At 39.2% G+C, this 19,725-nt stretch overlaps 1 pseudogene across 1 annotated transcript in view; it reads right to left on the reverse strand.

The window, feature by feature from the left end:
* Window positions 1-3,246: 3,246 nt before the first annotated feature.
* Window positions 3,247-19,725, reverse strand: part of LOC108588065 (protein lin-28 homolog A pseudogene) — a 53,708-nt pseudogene continuing 37,229 nt past the window's right edge. Inside the window, exons 4-5 of the transcript XR_013525801.1 lie at window positions 6,816-7,044; window positions 3,247-6,697 (exon numbers count right to left, since the gene is read on the reverse strand). The product of XR_013525801.1 is annotated as a protein lin-28 homolog A pseudogene (transcript). The remainder of the gene's footprint in view (window positions 6,698-6,815; window positions 7,045-19,725) is intronic.

Raw genomic sequence — 19,725 nt, forward strand, 5'->3', positions numbered from 1 at the left:
CATAAGTTTCAGACTAGCCTGGACAACATAGCAAGACCCTGTCTCTTAAAAAAAATTTAAATTAGCCAGGCATGGTGGCATGTGCCTGTAGTCCTAGCTATTCTAAAGGTTGAGGCAGGAGGATCACTTAAGCCAAGAGTTTGAGATTATAGTGAGCTATGATCATGCCACTACACTCCAACACCACTGCACCCCAGCCTGGGTGATAGGGCAAGACTCTGTCTCTAAAAATAAAACAAAATAAAAATTTTAAAAGCAGATCCATGGAAGTTGAGAACAGAGTATAGAAAGAGGGAGGAACTGCAAAGGAGCACAAGGAATCTTTGTGAGGTGATGGCTACGTTCTATATTCTGATTGTGGACAAGTACATACAATTTGTCAGAACTCATCAAATTGCACACTTTATTTATTTATTTATTTATTTTGAGTACCAATAAGTCTTTATTTATTCATTGTATTTTTCCAGGGAAAGGTGAAGGGAAGGGAAGAGTCAGCATGTGTTAATAAATGATTAGAAAATGGGAAAGGAAATACCCAGTACAGCAAAATCAACCATCAAATAAACTCACCCCAGTGATGGGGTCACCAAAGCCCAAAGAGGCTCAATCTCCTGCAGTTGAGGAATGAGGGAAAGGGATCAGGGAAAGAACAGACAGGTACAGGCTTTCCTACCCTCCCTCACATAAATTCAAGATTTTACACAAAGCTTTGGTTTCTAGCAGTAAACATGGAGTTACATTCATTCATCTCCCATTAAACAATCTTGTGGCCACTTTGACATAAGTTTCTAGCACCTGCATAAAAGTTTCTGAGTGACTTGAATATACGTTCATATTCCGTTTCTTGGCCGTCTGACGCCACTTTCTATATGGAAGGCCCCCAGTTGTATCTCTCTACTTTATGATTAAAAATTAATTAGGTTTGATCCATCTAAAATACAGCAGTGTCTTTTTTTTTTTTTTTTTTAGACAGAGTCTTGCTCTGTCACCCAGGCTGGGATGCAGTGGTGCGATCTCAGCTTACTGCAACCTCTACCTCCCAGTTTCAAGTGATTCCCCTGCCTCTGCCTCCCAAGTAGCTGGGATTACAAGCACATACCACCATGCCTGGCTAATTTTTTGTATTTTAGTAGAGATGGGGTTTCACCATGTTGGCCAGGATGGTCTTGAACTCCTGACCTCATGATCCACCCACCTCGGCCGCCCAAAGTACTGGGATTACAGGCGTGAGGCACCACACCCAGCCTACAGCAGTGTCTTAAGTGTTTGTCATGTATACATCAAGAAATGGTCGGCCAGACATGGTGGCTCACCAAAATGTATTGGTCTTGATTCAGGAGGCTGGAACAAGGAATGGAGGGTTTCTAGCTTCTTCTTGATTTTTGCATACATTGTTTAAAAGTTGTGGAGACACTCCAAGCATTAAATGTGTGTGTAGGTTTTCTTTTGCGGGTAAACAGAAAAGAGGGCAGGGTGGAAGATACATTTTTAGGACAGAAGATCTGGTCTCATAGGTAAAGAGGAATACAAAAAGAAAGGATGGCTCAAGATTCCCACTTTAAGAAGAAGGCCCCCCAAACTAATGTTTCAGATCTTTTTGCCTGGTGCAGAACCATTTGTCAAAGATGCTTTGGCTATTTTTCTCTCAATACAAAAAGAAGTTTGTAAACAAAACCCCAAAGAACACAGGGAAAGACATTATATTTACACAAACTAGGCCACCTAGCAATCACCAAATTAGTGAAATCCTACAAAGACCAGACAAATATAATAACTAGAGGGGGGCAGCATTTAGGGGAGACAAGAACCCAGGATCAGACACACACCACCCAATGTGTTCTATTGCATTTGTCCCATTTCAACACAGTGAGGTAGGTTTGCGGTGATCTCACAGCATGTAAACGAAACCCCCTTTCTCCTTTAGCTACCGTGACACTAGGAATCACTACTGCAGCAGGGCAGGACACCAGCCCCAGGCGCCATAAAGCCCTGCTCGTGTTTCTTCCTGGAACCCAAGAATTTTGACAGGTTAAGGATTTTAGACCCTACTTCATATAGCCATCCCATGACAGCACAGGATTAAGTACAGGGGTACTGGTCTTAAAACTTATCCTTACCAACTCTGGTTTTATGAACACACACACCCTGTTGTGCATGGTAGGCCTCGTCTAATCTGGTGAAGAATGGATCTGGGATGTAAAGCCTGTCTTGTGCCCTAGGATTAGACAACCCTCACCAAATCTTGGCTTCCTCTCTGGGCCTTTCACCTGGCCCAGCCTCTCCTAGCCTCTCTGCACCACCATTTCCTGTTTAGACTAATTTCCAATCTTCCGGTAGGAGGCAATCAAGTCATGGGCAACCCAGTTAAAACCTAGTCTCCCATAAAACATTTTCAAGGCAGAGGAGGTTTCAAGAGGACACTATGGCAGAAAAGCCAGCTCTCATTGGCAAAAATGAGGTAGTTCAATAGGCTGTGCACTCCAAATAGTTGCTCTCCATGGTGGCAAAAACAACAAAAAGTATTCCTGCTGTGCAGACCTGGAGCTGCTGCCGACTTACCCCTGAGATTGCTCATGTACCTGAGAACACAGTGCAGGAAATGAGGGCCTCAGATTAAAATATACAAAAATACAAAACCAGAATATTTATATTAAGGAAAAAAAGTTAAAATGCACAAGATACGTCATTCGCACACAGCTAGTGCAGTTGGCATCCCGGAGAAAGTAGGACCCTAGGTGCAGTATTCAAGGAGCAAATAAATAAAATCACATTGACCCAGAATGGGGCGGGGTGAGTGTAGGAGCAGCAGGTCTGCAACTGTTCCCCCAAACACCCTTTTTGCCATCATCACTACCCATTGCTTGGGACAGTTGCCAGCACCCTCTCCCAAAAGTGGGTATGAGGATATATGATGTGGGGAAAAAAACTGCCTTATTCCTGAGAGATTTGCTTCCACAGAATGTAGTGGCTTGGTTCCATGAATCTGGTCTTATACTTAATCATTTCACTCTGGCATGGGAATTATCATTATACATCCTTCTTTAAAAGGAAAACAACTTCCCTATCCAGGCCACTTTCAAAAGCTGGAAATTCTGGGGATGGAGCCTCAGATAAAGCGTGAAGGTTGTAGGGTGATTCCCTCCTCCTGATCGCCCCCAGAACCCTCACTTGCATTTGGACAGAGCATGGATGGAGTTCCTTTGACTCACCCTTTCCCCCGACCTAGAGGGAAGAAAGGATGATGGTGTGAACCCCAGCCTGAGCTATATGGCAGTGCCAACTAGCCCCAATACATCCTATTCCCACTTTCTCCACTCTGCCTGCTCCTCAAAACTTCCTGATAGCAAAAGAATAGCCCCCACCCATTGGGGCTCAATTCTGGGCCTCCGGGAGCAGGGCAGGACTGTGGATTTCTTCTTCTTCCTCCTGAAAGTATTTTGGCTTTCCCTGTGCCATAGGGTTCTGCTGGGCCTTCAGTGGACATGAGGCTACCATATGGCTGATGCTCTGGCAGAAGTGGCACTTCTTGGGCCAGGGTGACAGCTTGCATTCCTTGGCATGATGGTCTAGAACTCCACAGTTGTAGCACCTGTCTCCTTTTGATCTGCACTTCTGTATGTTCTTCCCCTTTGGCCGCCTCTCACTCCCAATATAGAACACTCAACCAGGTCCAGTGACACAGATGGATTCCAGACCCTTGGCTGACTTCTTAAAGATCAACTCCATGGCCTCACCCTCCTCCAAGCCCCGGAAGCCCTCCATGTGCAGCTTACTAGATGCCTGCACCGTGCAGCACCTGAGGCTCCTCCGCAACCCGGGCTGCGTCCTCCGACACCTCCTCGGGCGCCTCTTCTACCGCCTTGGCACAGCCACCTGCAAACTGTTAGTTGGACACGGAGCCCATGGTAGTCGGCTGAGCCCGTGGCCCCGGGCCCCTAGTGGGGCGGCTGCTGGCCCCAGAGAAATCCAAAGGGCAAACTGCACACTTTAAATACATACAGTTTATTATACATACATTATTCCTCAATAAAGTTAAAATTGAAAAAAAAATTGTTAAATCAATTTACCTAGTGTATTTACTTTGAATACATTGTGTTTACAAATTTGAACTTCAAAATGCTGGAAATATAGAGGGTTTTTGTTTCCTTTCTCCATTTCAAGCAAGTGATTTCAGAGTGCTGTTTCCCACACATGCAGTGAAAAAAGCTTTCTTTAGCTGTCCCAAGGGGATATGAAATAAGAGTTTTGAAGTCAGCTGACTCAAGCATAAATAAATAAGTGACCAGTGCTTAACAATAACTGAAGAAAGCTGAGATTATGCTCGAGTGAAGGTTTCGTATTATAATTATGCTTTACAAATTCACTTTAGCCATTGATATCAAAATCTCTAAACACTCAAATGTCTTGATTAACACTTTCCTTGAGGCCAGGGTCATGTACCTCCTTGTAAGTAAAATCTCCTTAATATATTCATATAATGCTGAGTTCCATCTTATTGTCCACATGGACTATAGCACCCAGTGTTACAGAGTATTGCCAGTGTAAAATATAAACACCCAACTTTGGTTTAAATTGTTCTGAATTATCCACCTTAAAATATAAAGTAAAATTCATTTCAAAATTGATTTCTAATTCCTACAAAATGCTTTTCAGATAACTGAAGAAATGTGCACTTGTTTTTAAAATGAAGCTGCAACATTGTAAAGGAACTCTGCAGCCACTCATAACAGCATAGTGTGTTTTATGAATAAGTTCACATTAGTTACATTTGGCAAGTTTGACAAAGAAGCAATAATATACACTATGAATGTGTTACATTCCCCCTTTTAATCAACAAAGCATTCAATACATTGATATTAAGAAAAACACTGTAAATAGAAAAAGGAACTAGACTATTTAATGATTATTTACTATTTTCATATAAACCTTCTAACATTTATAATAAAAGATGAAATTGTTAAACCTCTTAGCCATGAAAAAAATGATAAAAACCTAAAATATGTACTGTATTTTACTGAAGTATACTTTAGTATAGTAAATGTCAGGAAAAGGGGATTATATACACAATTAAGACATGAAGGACAATAACAAACTGTTTGAAACTTCATGTTACATAGCTAGAAAAGAGATACTTTGATAAGTAATATCAATTACTATCCTCTGCATTGAAGAGATGAAGTCTTTAAGTAATTCTGCTCCCCTTTTTCCCTTCTTAGCTATAGCATACCTCGTGCTCTGAGATCAGAACCTCTTTATTCTCTAGAGAGTAACATAAAAGTGATGGTTTGGAAATAAAGTGAGGGGTCGAAACTCTGTATTTCAGAAGACAGAATCAGTTACCTGACACCCAACACCAATGCTTGCTGTGTTAAGAATGTCAGTGTTTCTCATGCCTCACTCAGGAAGAGTTGCTTCAATACATGCTTCTGTGGCTTTATTCAGTTTGGTTACAGCCAGAGAGTTTAATTTCATGCATAGCTTTTAGATAGTGCTTTCCAGTGACAGGAGCAAATCTGGGTACCTTAAGGAGTTTAGGAAAAATGAAAGCAACTTGAACTATTAATACTTGATCTGAACTTTGGCCTTGCCCCAGAGTTAGTCTTCAAGAAGTGAGAAGAAAGCAGAATGTTGGCAACACTTGAGATATTAACTAAAAATGTAAACATCTTCTAAGATAACTGCTGTAGAAGAAAAAGGTAAACATAATGGAATAAAAGATGATCTTGTTGCATTTAGGGCTTGTATTTTAGCCATAAAGGGAAATGGCAATAAAAAGTGGATGTCAGAGATTTGACTAAACTGAACTGATTTCATAAAAGGCTTAAGAATCAGCCTGACTGGGAAAAAAAGAGGTAAAACACCTGCGTTACTAGTCCACACATGAACAATGCATTTATTTTCAAACAAAGAGCAGATAATGCTCAAGCTTTGGAAAGGGAGATCAATTTTTCAGAGAAAGTATGGACACCTGAAAGAAACACAAGGGGCATTGTGTTTAGGAATGAAACATGTGATCTAAGGAAATGCCAGTTTATCCAACTTTTGGCTGGGTTACTGCTTTGTTAAAAGAAGGGACATATTTTTGAAACAACTGTGATTAACTGAAGTTTAATGTGCCTTTTCGTAATTGCCTATAATTTAAAAAGATTATATTTTAGCTTGTAAGCCTGGTTTAAGAACAAATCAGGTGATCATTTTAAAAAACAAAACATCACATGTGTTTTATTGTTTAGAATTTACCTCCAAATATAGAGGTGCTCTACATTTTGCTATTTACTAGGACAATTTTGTTTATTCAGTTTGGCTTCTCTTTTAACCTTTGGTTTCTGAACATGGTCATATCACCACCAGTTATTCAAAATTTCTTAAAGTTTCTGTAATTACGCTAGTAACTAAAAATCACTCTGCATAACTGGGATTTCAAATAAGATAAATTATTACAATTTATAGGATCTTGTTGTTCCATGTTCTCTTTAATTTGAAAGATAGTACCTGAGTAAATTTTTCTTATGCATTCAAAATAGACATTAGCACTCTCTTGGTCACCAATGACCTAAAAGAATAAATGCAGATAGTTAGAATTGCTTTTTGAGTCCCATGCCATTTCTGAGCAAGAGGACATTCTCCTAGCAGTAGTCTTTAGCTGTGTGCCTCATACAAGTTTGATACTTAGCTTCTCCACTCTTCTTTTCTCCATCTGTAAAACAAATGTGAAACTATCCTGAAGAATTATTCTTAGTATTGCTTTTTAAGTTCATGTTTATAAAAATGTATCAGTATATTTACCAGTCTCTTTGATAAACATCGTTACTTACATCCCACTCTTCCATATTGTTTTTCTGTGACTGAAGTATATCATTAGTGTTCTCTTGGGAAGAATCTGTGAGTTGTGCCCTTGAATGATATTTTCGTTGGTTATTGACTTGTAAGCAACAGTTCATTTATCTCAACTCTTAGATGATATTTCTTTGCTGTATTCTGCTGATGCTGATGAGAAATCTGTCAGCAGACTATCATTAATGTATAAGCAATCCATTTTTTTCTCTAAGAATAAAGTGAGGTAATTAGAATTAACATAATTTTAAGGTTCCTGTCTTATTTGTCTGGAGGACAAATATACTGATTAACTTTAGACTTGTTAATAAAATCATTAATTTTAAGAAAACCACTGACAGAATGTATAACTACCAAACCAGTAGAAGGGGAGAGAAGTGGTAAAGAGGGAAAAAAAAAAAGAGTAAATGGAAGCACAAAAGATGATAAAAAAATAATTCTAAATACGTCAGTAGTCGCTAAGTGAGGTAAATTTACCAGATACACACTGGAGACTCCAAAATGTTACTTTCTTAATTCCAGTGGTTAATCTGATGTTAAGAAGGCATTTAAACCTGAGAGTACAGAAAACATTATTATAGAAAAAAATACACTAGGCTGTCACTAACAAAATAAAAAGCTGGTAGAGCAATACTGATTGTCATAAGCAGAATTTGAAGATGACCCTATCATTTCCTGTTCCTGATGTACATACACCTTTGTCCAGTTATTCAGTCAAACACAAATCTAGGTACTCCTGGAAAGGAATTTTGAGATATCCTAAATCAGTTGACTGTAGATAAGGAGGGTATTCAGGTAGACCAGAAGAAGTCAGAGAGTAAAAGCATGAGGGAGATCTAATGCATAAAATGTTCCCCATTCTAGCTTCAAAATGGAGAGGGCTATGTGGCAAGAAATGCAGGTGGCCTCTGGGAGCTGAGAGTGGCCACTAATTGACAGGCAGCAAGGAAATGGGGATCTTAGTCACACAACCACAGGGAACTGAATTCTGTGACAACCACATGAACTTGGAAGAGGACCCAGAGTTCTAGATGACAACACAGACCAGCCAATACCTTAATTTTTGTCTTTTAAGAGCCTGAGTCAAGGAACAAATAAGAAAATGTGGCCTATAGTCAAGAAAAGCAAAATATTTAAAATAGCACGTCTAAATCAAATGGTCAATATATACATGAATAGTTACTCCACATCATTAGCCATCAGGGAAATGCAAATCAAAACCACAATGAGATACTTCTTCATGCTCACTAGAATGGCTAAAGTAAAAATGTCAAATAATAACAACTGGAGAAATTGGAATTCATATACACTACTGGTAGAAATGTAAAATGGTATACCCATTTGGAAAACATCTAGCAGTTACTCAATCAGTTAAACATAGAGTTACCATATAACCTAATAATTTCACTCCTAGGTGTCTATCTTGGAGAAATAAAAATACATGTCCATACAAAAACTTGAATGCAAATGTTTATAGCAGCATTATTTATTATAGTTAAGGATGGAAACAATCCAATGTCCATCAACAGACAAACGGATAAAGAAATGTGGCATATCTAATTAATACTATTTGACAATATAAAAGAATGAAGTTCAGATACATACTACATCAATGAACCTTGAAAACATTTTGCTAAGTGAAAAAAAGTCAGACACAAAAGATTCAATTTGTATGAAGTATCCAGAATAGGTAAATCTATAGAGATGGAAAGTAGATTAGTGTTTCTTAGGGATTGGGGAAAAGGACTAAGGGTAACAACTAAAGCTTTCTTTCTGAGGTATAAAAATGTTCTAAAAATGAATGTTGTAGTGCTTATACATACATATCTGTAAATATAGTAAAAGTCATTGAATTGTACATGTTAAATACGTGAATTATATTATATTTTATATATTTCCTGTAAGGCTATTATTTTTTTTAAATGAATTACATGGAGGCCCTAAACTGAAAACTATACCATAACTGAAATGAAAAATTCAGTAAATGAGTGCAATAGCATATTGGAGATGGCAACTGAAAGAGTCAGTGAATGTGAAGACCGATCAATAGAAATTACACTCTGTGAAGAACAGAGATAAAAAATACAATGACACAAGGTGACTGAAAGCAAAAGACTGTAAAAATACACATCATGAAACTGGGAAGTGGTATGACTATATTAATATCAAACAAAGTAGGACTCAAGATAAAGAACATCACAAAGAATAAACCAGGAAATTTCACAATGATAAAAAGAACAATTCATCAGGAAGACCTAACAATCTAAATATCTATGTAGACTGGACATGGTAGCTTGTGCCTGTGATACCAGCACTTTGGGAGGCTAAGATGAGAGAATTACTTGAGCCAAAGTGTTCGAGAGCAGCCTGGGCAACACAGTGAGACCACATCTCTACAAAAATTTACTAATTAGCCAGGCATGGTGGCAGATACCTACAGTCATAGCTACTCAGGAGGATCACTAACGCCCAGGAATTTGATGTTACAGTGAACTATGATAGTGTTACTGCACTCCAGCTTGGGCAACAGAGTGTTGTCTTGTCTCCTTTCTTTTATTTTACTTTATTTTAATTTTATAAGACGCATCCTCACTGAAGATGCCTTGTCTCAAAAAATAAAATAAATATGTATGTACTTAAGAAGAACTTTAAAATTCATTAGGCAAATATTAATAGAAATAAAGGAAGAAATATTAATAAGCAAATATACAAATAATATTAGAGACTGTAATAGCTCTCTCTCATTAACTGATAATTAGGCAAAAAAGAAGTCAACAAGGAAATAAATGATTAATAATCTTTACCTGATTTATATTTATAAAACACTCAGCCAACAACTGCAGAATGTGCCTTCTACTCAAATGTACATAGTAAATTCACTAAGGTAGAATACTCGCATATATAAAAGCTATACATGTATGCTAGACATGTATATAAGGTATACATTATCAATAAAGTTAAAGTTTATGATGTTATACAATGAAATTAATTAGAAATTAATCATAAGATATCTAGAAAATCTATAAATATCTGGAAATTAAATAACACAATTCTACTTAATACTGGGTCCAAGAAAAACTCACAAGAGAAATTATAACATATTCTTTGTGTGCCCTGCCCATGCCCCTTTGCTGCTTTTTCCAGGAGCAGAGAGGAATGGAGACAAAAGCTGATGAGAGCCTAATCTAAGTTTAATATCTCATATATTTTTTAACTTTTTATGTGGAAATAATTATAGATTCACTCAAAGTTGCAAAGGTACAAAGCAAGGGGTACAATTGCTGGGTTATATATTATCATTAGTACAGGAATGTTTCATGTACCTGCTAGCTTTCCCAATAGATACTTCCTAGTGCTTATAGTTCCTTAAAACTGGGAATTTGACAGTCATTTTTCTGTGCCATTTTATCACTCGCTACCACTGAAATTAAGATACAAAACTATCACCACAAAGATCTCCCTCATGCTACCCTTTACAATCACACCACCTCCACATCCCAAACCTCTGACAAACACTAATTTGTTTTCCCCCTCTATAATATTGTAATTTCCAGAACATTATATAAACAAAATTATACAATATGTGACCTTTTGAGATTGTTTTTCACTTAGCATGATGAGAGCCACCTAAATAATTGTGTGTATCAACGGTCCATTCCTTTTTATTAAGTAGTATTCCCTGTAGTATTCACTGCTCACATAATTATTGACTTACTGTAGAACACTTTAATGTTTCTGGTTCGGAACTATTAGAAATTAGGCTACTATGAACAGCTGTATAAACATTTTTGTACGAACACAAGTTTTCAACTCCTTTGGCCAAATACCAAGGGGTACAATTGCTGGATTATATATTATCATTAGTTCAGTTTAGTTTTGTTTTGTTTTTCCAAAATGGAGTTTTTCTCTGTCACCCAGTCTCAAGGAATTATCCTGCTTCCTAAGTAGCTGGGATTACAGGTGTGCACCACCACACCTCAGTAATTTTTGTATTTTTAGTAGAACTGGGGTTTCACCGTTTGGCCAGGCTGGTCTCAAACTCCAAAGTGTGTTTAGTATTTTAAGAAACTGCCAAACCATTTTCCACAGTAGCTGTACCATTTTATATTCCCATCAGCAATGTATGAGAGATCCAATTTCCATGCATTCTCACCAGTATTTGGTGGTATCGTAATTTTTAAATTTTAGCTGTTATAATAACTATCTTAAGAATATCTCACTGTATTTTTAATTTGCACTTTGCTAATGGCTAGTGATCCTATCATGTACTTATCTGCATCTGTATAGCCAATTCAGTGAAGGAAAGAGTGCCAAGGTCACTGTATAAAAAAGCATTCAAGAAGTGGGGGAAAGCATTTAAGATGGGTGATATTGTTTCTGGCATTTCTAGAAAATACAGTCTGAAGTCTGGTATAAGTTACTTAGAAAAGGCAGATCTTAAGCATGGCAGGATTTAGATACGGAGGAAGCAAGAAAAGACATTTTTAGTGTATACTGTTGCACTTCGTCATTGAGAATTTAAAAGAATGAAGCATTTTTTAGTCAAAAATACATAACCAGAATAAAAGATACGGAGAATAGGCTACTCCAATTTCAAACAGTAAAACTTCCTCAAAAGATTCTGTATTCATATCTTTATCCCAAAACTTGCCCCCCAGTAAATGCCCACATCTCTTTAACCTCCACTTTCTCCTCTTCTCTGCAGCTCTTTACATCAATCTGTCTCTTTATTATAAGAAACAAAGTAGTACATTCTTAACTTCTCCCAACCTCTTCCATTATCAGTTCAGAAAAATACAAAAAGATTATATTGTGACTGTTTATCCTATGAATGTTAGGAAAATATATATGTTCCACATGATATTCGAAGAAACCAGAGGGAAGAGCAGATGTTTTCAAATAGAAAGAGTAAATAAGATCTCTTAGATTTTCACAGTATATGGTAATGTATTTCCACCTATGCATGCCCAATTAAGTGCACTTATGGATTACTAAATTAACTCTCACACAATGGCTTTAAAAGGCAAAGAAAAGGCAAATTGAAGGTAATACTAACAATGGACCTACAATACCAAAGAAGAAAACAGCAGAATCTCTATCAGCCCTATCTTTATTTAAAAATAGTAACAATATAATAAAGTCTGGAAAGAAGCTAGCCAAAGTAATTTAAAATTATTTTTAAACTCTTTGAAAAAATTGCAATTATCAGTAACAATGAACTTTGTTAGTCATTGAACTAAGATGTTAGTAATAGTGTATGTATAATGTATAAATAAATATGTAAATAAATAAAGATCAACAGCCAAAAAGGTTTACAGCCCACTTAGAACACTGAAAGTACTGTTCTCTCCACCTCTCTCAGTCTACGCTACTCCTTGGTTAGACTGCCCTTACAAAAGTCAGGCTTCTAGCTTGAGCTCCTACCCAGATCTCCTGAGTTCCTGGTTTCTTTGGTCCCTCTTTCCCAAGGTACAGGTGCCTGGAGGAATCCTGGCATTGGGTACCAACTGAATGACTTGATCCTGTTTCGTTTTTTGTTTGTTTGGTTTTTTTGCCTCAATTCTGGATACATTTCCTGAGTTTGCATCTCATATTCTTATCCTTCCTCTCAACCTCCCATCTTGACCAAAACTCATCTTCTAGGGTGAATATGGCCCATCAATTGGATATCATGCCCACTCAGCTGTCTTCTTGGTACCTAAGCAAGAGCCCAACAGCTGTGCAGCTGGGACGGAACTAAGAGCGGGACAGAGAATGCCAATACCTACAGTTCTAATGAGTCATTTACAATACTTTGTTTTAGGTATAAAGTTCTTAAAATCCAAATTTAAGAAAAAAGTTTATTTATAGGTAATTTTTTTCTTTAGTGAGACGGAGTCTCACTCTTTTGACAGGTTGTAGTGTATGGAGAGTAGCGGTGTGATCTCAGTTCACTATAGTGTAACCTCTCCCTCCCAAGTTCAAGCGATTCTCCTGCCTCAGCCTCCCAAGTAGCTGGGACTACAGGCACACACCAAGCCCAGCTAATTTTTGTATTTTTAGTAGAGACAGGATTTCACCATGTTGGCCAGAATGATCTCCATCTCTTGACTTCATGATCCACCCGCCTTGGCCTCCCAAAGTGCTGGGATTACAGGCATGAGCCACCGCACCTGCCTTATTTATAGGTTATGTTTTCTTGAGATGGAGTCTCACTCTGCTGCCCAGGCTGGAGTGCAGTGGTGAGATCTTGGCTCACTGCAACCTCTGCCTCCTGGGTTCAAGCAATTCTCCTGTCTCAGCCTCCCAAGTAGCTAGGACTACAGACCTGTGCCACCATGCCTGGCTAATCTTTTGTATTTTTAGTAGAGACAGGGTTTCACCATGTTAGCCAGGATGGTCTGAAACGCCTAACCTCAGGTGATCCACCTACCTCAGCCTCCCAAAGTGCTGGGATTACAGGCATGAGACACCGTGCCTGGCATTTATAGGTAATTTTTAAAAAAAGAATAACATAGGGTCGGGTGCGGTGGCTCATGCCCATAATCCTAGCACTTTAGGAGGCCGAGGCAGGTGGATCACCTGAGGTCAGGAGGTCAAGACCAGCCTGGCCAACATGGTGAAACCCCATCTCTACTAAAAATACAAAAAATTAGCCAGGCATGATGGTGCCCGCCTGTCATCACAGCTCCTCGGGAGGCTGAGACAGGAGAATCACTTGAACCCAGGAGGTGGAGGTTGCAGTGAGCCAAGATCAAGCTACTGCACTCCAGCCTGGGTGACAGAGCATGCAAGACTCTACCTCAAAAAAAAATAATAATAATAATAACATAGCATTGAATGGAAATACCAAGAACCAACTATCCAGTACCAAGTTCATTCCAATATAATGATACATTTACAGTGATACTTTTTTAAATTGATAAACATTGTATGTATTTTTGGTGTATACATGATGTTTTGATATATGTGCATATTGTATAATGGCCAAATCAAGCCATTGAACATCTGCATTATTTCACATACCATTTTTTGGTCATGAGAACACTTAAAATCTACTCTCAGCAATTTTCAAGTATACCATCTAGTGTTATTAATTATAATCACCATGAGGTATAATAGATCTTTTGAAATATTCCTCTTGTCTAACTGAAATTTTGGGCCCTTTAGACATCTCCCCAGTCCTCCCACCCCTCTACAATGATATTCTTTTGAGTCACATACTCTGTTGGTCTATGAGTTTCTTGTAAATAGGAACCATGGCCCATACAACTTTGTTTCCCCATACCTGGCATTAAAAACTATAATTAATATCATTTTAGCTATTGCTACCACTTTTAAAACATTTACTATGTGTCAGGTGCTTGCTAAGCATATTGCGAATATTATCCCATTTAATCCTTGTAATAATCTTATTCCTTTTTACAGATGAAGAAACTATACCCAGAAGCCCAGTAACTTACCTAAGATGTTACAGTTAGTATATGGTTGAACTGGGATTTTAACTCAGGTCTTTCTCATTTTGAAATTCAAACTCTTAACAAGACTACCATAGTGCTGAGAAGGGGAAGCCGGTTAGGGAGACATATAAAAATGTGCCACTGCTTTCCAGGCCAAAAGCAATAGCATGTCCCTACTTAGAAAATGTGACCTCCAGCCATGTTTCTAGATAATTATGACTTCTCTGGCATTAAAGACACTGATCATGACACTCTCAGACACAGGACATCTCTAAAATATATCACAGAAATAAATAAGTTGTAGTGACACACATATCCAGTGAGTGAAATATAAAATACTAACTTCTGTAAATGTAGATGAGGTTACTTTTCCCTGAGTCTAATTATTGCTGGCACATAAAATGAAGCTATTTGCAAATTCATATCTCTTAATTTGGCACAAGATAGTAACTTAAGGAAAAAAAAAACTATAGGTGGAAAAAAAAAAAAATCACTGCTTACAGCAGCACACAGAACCACAGAGTGATGCAATTTCCACTGCATGTCTCGAATTGGAGAATTCATTAGCACCTTTATAGTACTTAGGTAATCTCAGACAATGCAAGTTGCATATTTAACCATAAGTTCATCTTACTTTGTAGGCTATGGCTTCATATTACAAGTTTAAGTATACCAATTACTTAATCATTAAATATAGATATAAAATAACCATTTCAGGTTCTTTTTCTTTTAAGTTTTGATCAGTCATAGCATTTTTTTTCTGAGTAACAAATTCTTAAGAGTATATTCTACTATTGAAGTTGGTTTTAGCCACTGAAATTAGAAAATATACCGTAGTACTCTTTTCTTTTTGATTCTAAATAAATTTTAATTTACAATTTTTGTTGTTTTTTTATAACCAAAAATGTATTTATTTAATATACATCCAAGAGCTCAATCAGTAACTTAATTTTAAAAACAGAAATGGGCCAAATGTTGTGGCTCATGCCTATAATCCCAGCACTTTGGAAGGACAAGGTAGGAGGATCTCTTGATTCATGGAGTTCCAGAACAGCCTGGATAACACAGATAGACCCCATCTCTACAAAAAAATATAAAAATTAGCCTAGCACTGTGGCTCACACCTGTGGTTCCAGCTGCACAGGAGGCTGAGGTGGCAGGATTAATGAGCAAGGAGGTGAAGGCTACAGTGAGCCATGATCATGCCTCCATGATCAGCCTGTTAGAGCAAGACCCTGTCTCAAAAATAAAATAAAAAATAAACAGAAACAAACCCATTCAAAAGTGAGTTAAGGATATGAACAAACACTTTTCAAAAGAAGACATTTATGAGGCCCACAGACATATGAAAACAATGCTTATCATGACTGGTCATTTCAGAAATGCAAATCAACATCACATTGAGATACCATCTCACACCAGTTAGAATGGCGATCATTAAAAAATCTGGAGACAACAAATGCTGGAGAAGATGTGGAGAAATAGGAACACTTTTACACTGTTGGTAGGAGTGTAAATTATTTCAGCCATTGTGGAAGACAGTGTGGCAATTCTCAAGGACCTGGAAATAGAAATTCCATTTGACCCAGCAATTCCATTACTGGGTATATATCCGAGGGATTATAAATCGTTCTATTATAAAGACACATGCACACGAATGTTCATTGTGGCACTATTTACAATAGCAAAGACCTGGAACCAACCCAAATGCCCATCGATGACAAACTGGATGAGGAAAATGTGGCACATATATACCATGGAATACTATGCAGCCATAAAAAAACGATGAGTTTGTGTCCTTTGTAGGGACATGGATGAATCTGAAAACCATCATTCTCAGCAAACTGACACAAGAACAGAAAATCAAACATTGCATGTTCTCACTCATAGGCGGGTGTTAAACAATGAGAACACATGGACACAGGGAGGGGAGCATCACACACTAGGGTCTGTTGGGGGGAATAGGGGAAGAACAGTGGGGGTTAGGGAGGTTGGGGAGGGATAACATGGAGAGAAATGTCAGATATAGGTGACAGGGGGATGGAGGCAGCAAACCACATTGCCATGTATGTACCTATGCAACAATCCTGCATGTTTTGCACATGTACCCCAGAACCTAAAGTACAATAAAATATATATTAAATAAACAAATAAACAGAAACAAAACAAAAATAACACGACAGCTCAAGATACAGAGTCCTATACAGAAATCAAGAAAAAGAGGGGAGGGGACTCAAGATGGCGCTGTGAGAACAACCCAGGATTGGAGCCCGCGTTGAATTCACAAACAGTGAGTCAGTGCTGCATTTCCAGACTGATCTTTGTTGCCCACAGAACGGGGAAACTCCCAAGTATAAAAAGACACGGGACGCCAGGCAGTAGGTCTGCCTGGCGAAGCCGGCAGCCGGGGCGGCGGCGGCCAGCCCTACCCAGCAATCCCCACAGGGCGCGCTTGTCCGGGTGCCTTGTTGAACCGGCAACCTGAGACTTGAGAGGGCTGGACTTGAGACTGAACGAGACTTGCACAGTAGCCCAGCCCAGGGGATTGCAGGGACAGATCGTTTGGGATACCCAGTGGGACGAACAAAACCGCGATTTCAAACTATCCCGGGCAGACGGTCCGAGACGCTCTGTGGGGGAGGGGCGTCCACCACTACGGAGGCAACCTGCCCCAACTGATATACACGCCCACTGCTGACGCAGCCAGCCGTTGCCGAGGCAACCCGCCCCAACTGAGATACACGCCCACTGCTGACGCAGCCAGCCGTTGCCGAGGCAACCCGTCCCTACTGAGATACACGCCCACTGCTGACGCAGCCTGCCGTTGCTGAGGCAACACGCTACAACGAAGAGACTCCGCCGCAGGGCGTGGCGGAGACCACAGCAGAGCCTGCAGGAACAGCGCGAATCACACAACAGCTGGGCGGAGCCTTGGCAGCCAAACAGTGGCTAGTCTGCCTTTGAGCTGGGCAGGACACCTGATCGGACATCCAAAAATAAAGCCCAAACCCCTCAACACAGAGCATTTGAGAAAAAAAAAAAGGGTTGTTTAATGAGCTGTGTTGCAGCAGAATCAAACATAGCAGCCTAACAGCCCTGAATGAACAACAGAGTGCACAGCTCAGCAATTAAACCCCTATAAAGTACAAACTGTCTCCTCAAGCAGCTCCCTGACCCCTCTATATCCAAAAGACTGTCATTAGGCAGGCATCATCCTGGGACAAAGAGAGCAGAAAAAGAAACTGGTAGCATCCCTCGCTGTGCCACGGCTACTAGAGGTGCACCCCAGACAAGCAGGGTCTGGAGCGGACCTCAACAGTCGTACAGCGAAGGGGCTAGACTGGTAGAAGGAAAACCAAGCAACAGAAATACTTCATCATCAACATTCTGGGTGTCCACTCAGAGACCCAAACGAAAAGTCAGCAACTACGCAGACGACCAGCGGACAAATCCACAAAGATGGGAAGAAACCGGCACAAAAAGGAGGAAAACACCCGAAACCAGAACACATCGCCTCCTAGAAAGGACCAAGACTCCTCACCAGCAAGGGAACAAAGCTGGACGGAGAATGACTGTGACGAAATGACGGAATTAGACTTCAGAAGATGGATAATGAGAAACTTTTGTGAGCTAAAAGATCATGTATTAAATCAATGCAAAGAAACTAAGAACCTTGAAAAAAGATTTGAAAAAAGATTCGAGGAAATGATAACAAGAATGGATACCTTAGAGAGGAATATGAATGAATTAAAGGAGCTGAAAAACACAATACGAGAACTTCGCGAAGCAAACGCAAGTTTCAATAGCCGAATTGACCAAGCAGAAGAAAGAATATCTGAAGTCGAAGACCAACTCAATGAAATAAAACGAGAAACCAAGATCAGAGAAAAAAGCGCAAAAAGGAATGAACAAAGTCTCCAAGAAATGTGGGACTATGTGAAAAGACCTAACCTACGTTTGATAGGTGTACCAGAAGGGGACGAAGAGAATGAATCCCAGCTGGAAAATACTCTTCAGGACATCATCCAGGAAAATTTCCCCCACCTAGCAAGACAAGCCAACACTCAATTGCAGGAAATACAGAGAACACCACAAAGATATTCCGCAAGAAGAGCAACCCCAAGGCACATAATCGTCAGATTCAACAGGGTTGAAATAAAGGAGAGAATACTAAGGGCAGCCAGAGAGAAAGGTCGGGTCACCCACAAAGGGAAGCCCATCAGACTCACAGCAGATCTCTCGGCAGAAACACTACAAGCCAGAAGAGAGTGGGGGCCAATATTCAACATTCTTAAAGAAAAGAACTTTCAACCCAGAATTTCATATCCAGCCAAACTGAGCTTCAGAAGTGAAGGAAGAATAAAATCCTTTGCAAACAAGCAAGTACTCAGAGATTTTGTCACCACCAGGCCTGCTTTACAAGAGCTCCTAAAAGAGGCACTACACATAGAAAGGATCAATCAGTACCAGCCATTCCAAAATCACACTGAATGCTAAAGAGCTTCAACATAATGAAGAATCTACAACAACTAACAGGCAAAACAGCCACTTAGCATCAAAATGGCAGTATCAAATTCACACATAACAATATTAACCCTAAATGTAAATGGACTAAATGCACCAATCAAAAGACACAGACTGGCAAATTGGATAAAAATCCAAAACCCATCAGTGTGCTGTATCCAGGAAACCCATCTCACATGCAAGGATACACAAAGGCTCAAAATAAAGGGATGGAGGAAGATTTACCAAGCTAATGGAAAGCAAAAAAAAGCAGGAGTTGCAATTCTCATCTCTGATAAAATAGACTTTAAAGCAACAAAGATCAAAAGAGACAAAGAAGGCCATTACATAATGGTAAAAGGATCGATACAACAAGAAGAGCTAACGATCCTAAACATATATGGACCCAACACAGGAGCACCCAGATATATAAGGCAAGTTCTTAATGACTTACAGAAGGACTTAGACTCCCACACAATAATAGTGGGAGACTTTAACACTCCACTGTCAATACTAGACAGATCAACCAGACAGAAAATCAACAAGGATACCCAGGGCTTGAACTCAGACCTGGAGCAAGCAAACCTGGTGGACATTTACAGAACTCTCCACCCCAAATCCACAGAATACACATTCTTCTCAGCACCACATCACACCTACTCTAAAATTGACCACATCATTGGAAGTAAAGCACTGCTCAACAAATGCAAAACAACTGAAATCATAACAAACAGCCTCTCAGACCATAGTGCAATCAAGTTAGAACTCAGAATTCAGAAACCGACCCAGAACCGCACAGCTTCATGGAAACTGAACAACTGGCTCTTGAATGTTGACTGGGTAAACAACGAAATGAAGGCAGAAATAAAGAAGTTCTTCGAAACCAATGAGAATGAAGACACAGCGTGCCAGAACCTCTGGGACACATTTAAAGCAGTCTCTAGAGGAA

This window comes from Callithrix jacchus, chromosome 13 (assembly GCF_049354715.1).
Source record: "Callithrix jacchus isolate 240 chromosome 13, calJac240_pri, whole genome shotgun sequence".
Classification (NCBI taxonomy): domain Eukaryota; kingdom Metazoa; phylum Chordata; class Mammalia; order Primates; family Cebidae; genus Callithrix; species Callithrix jacchus.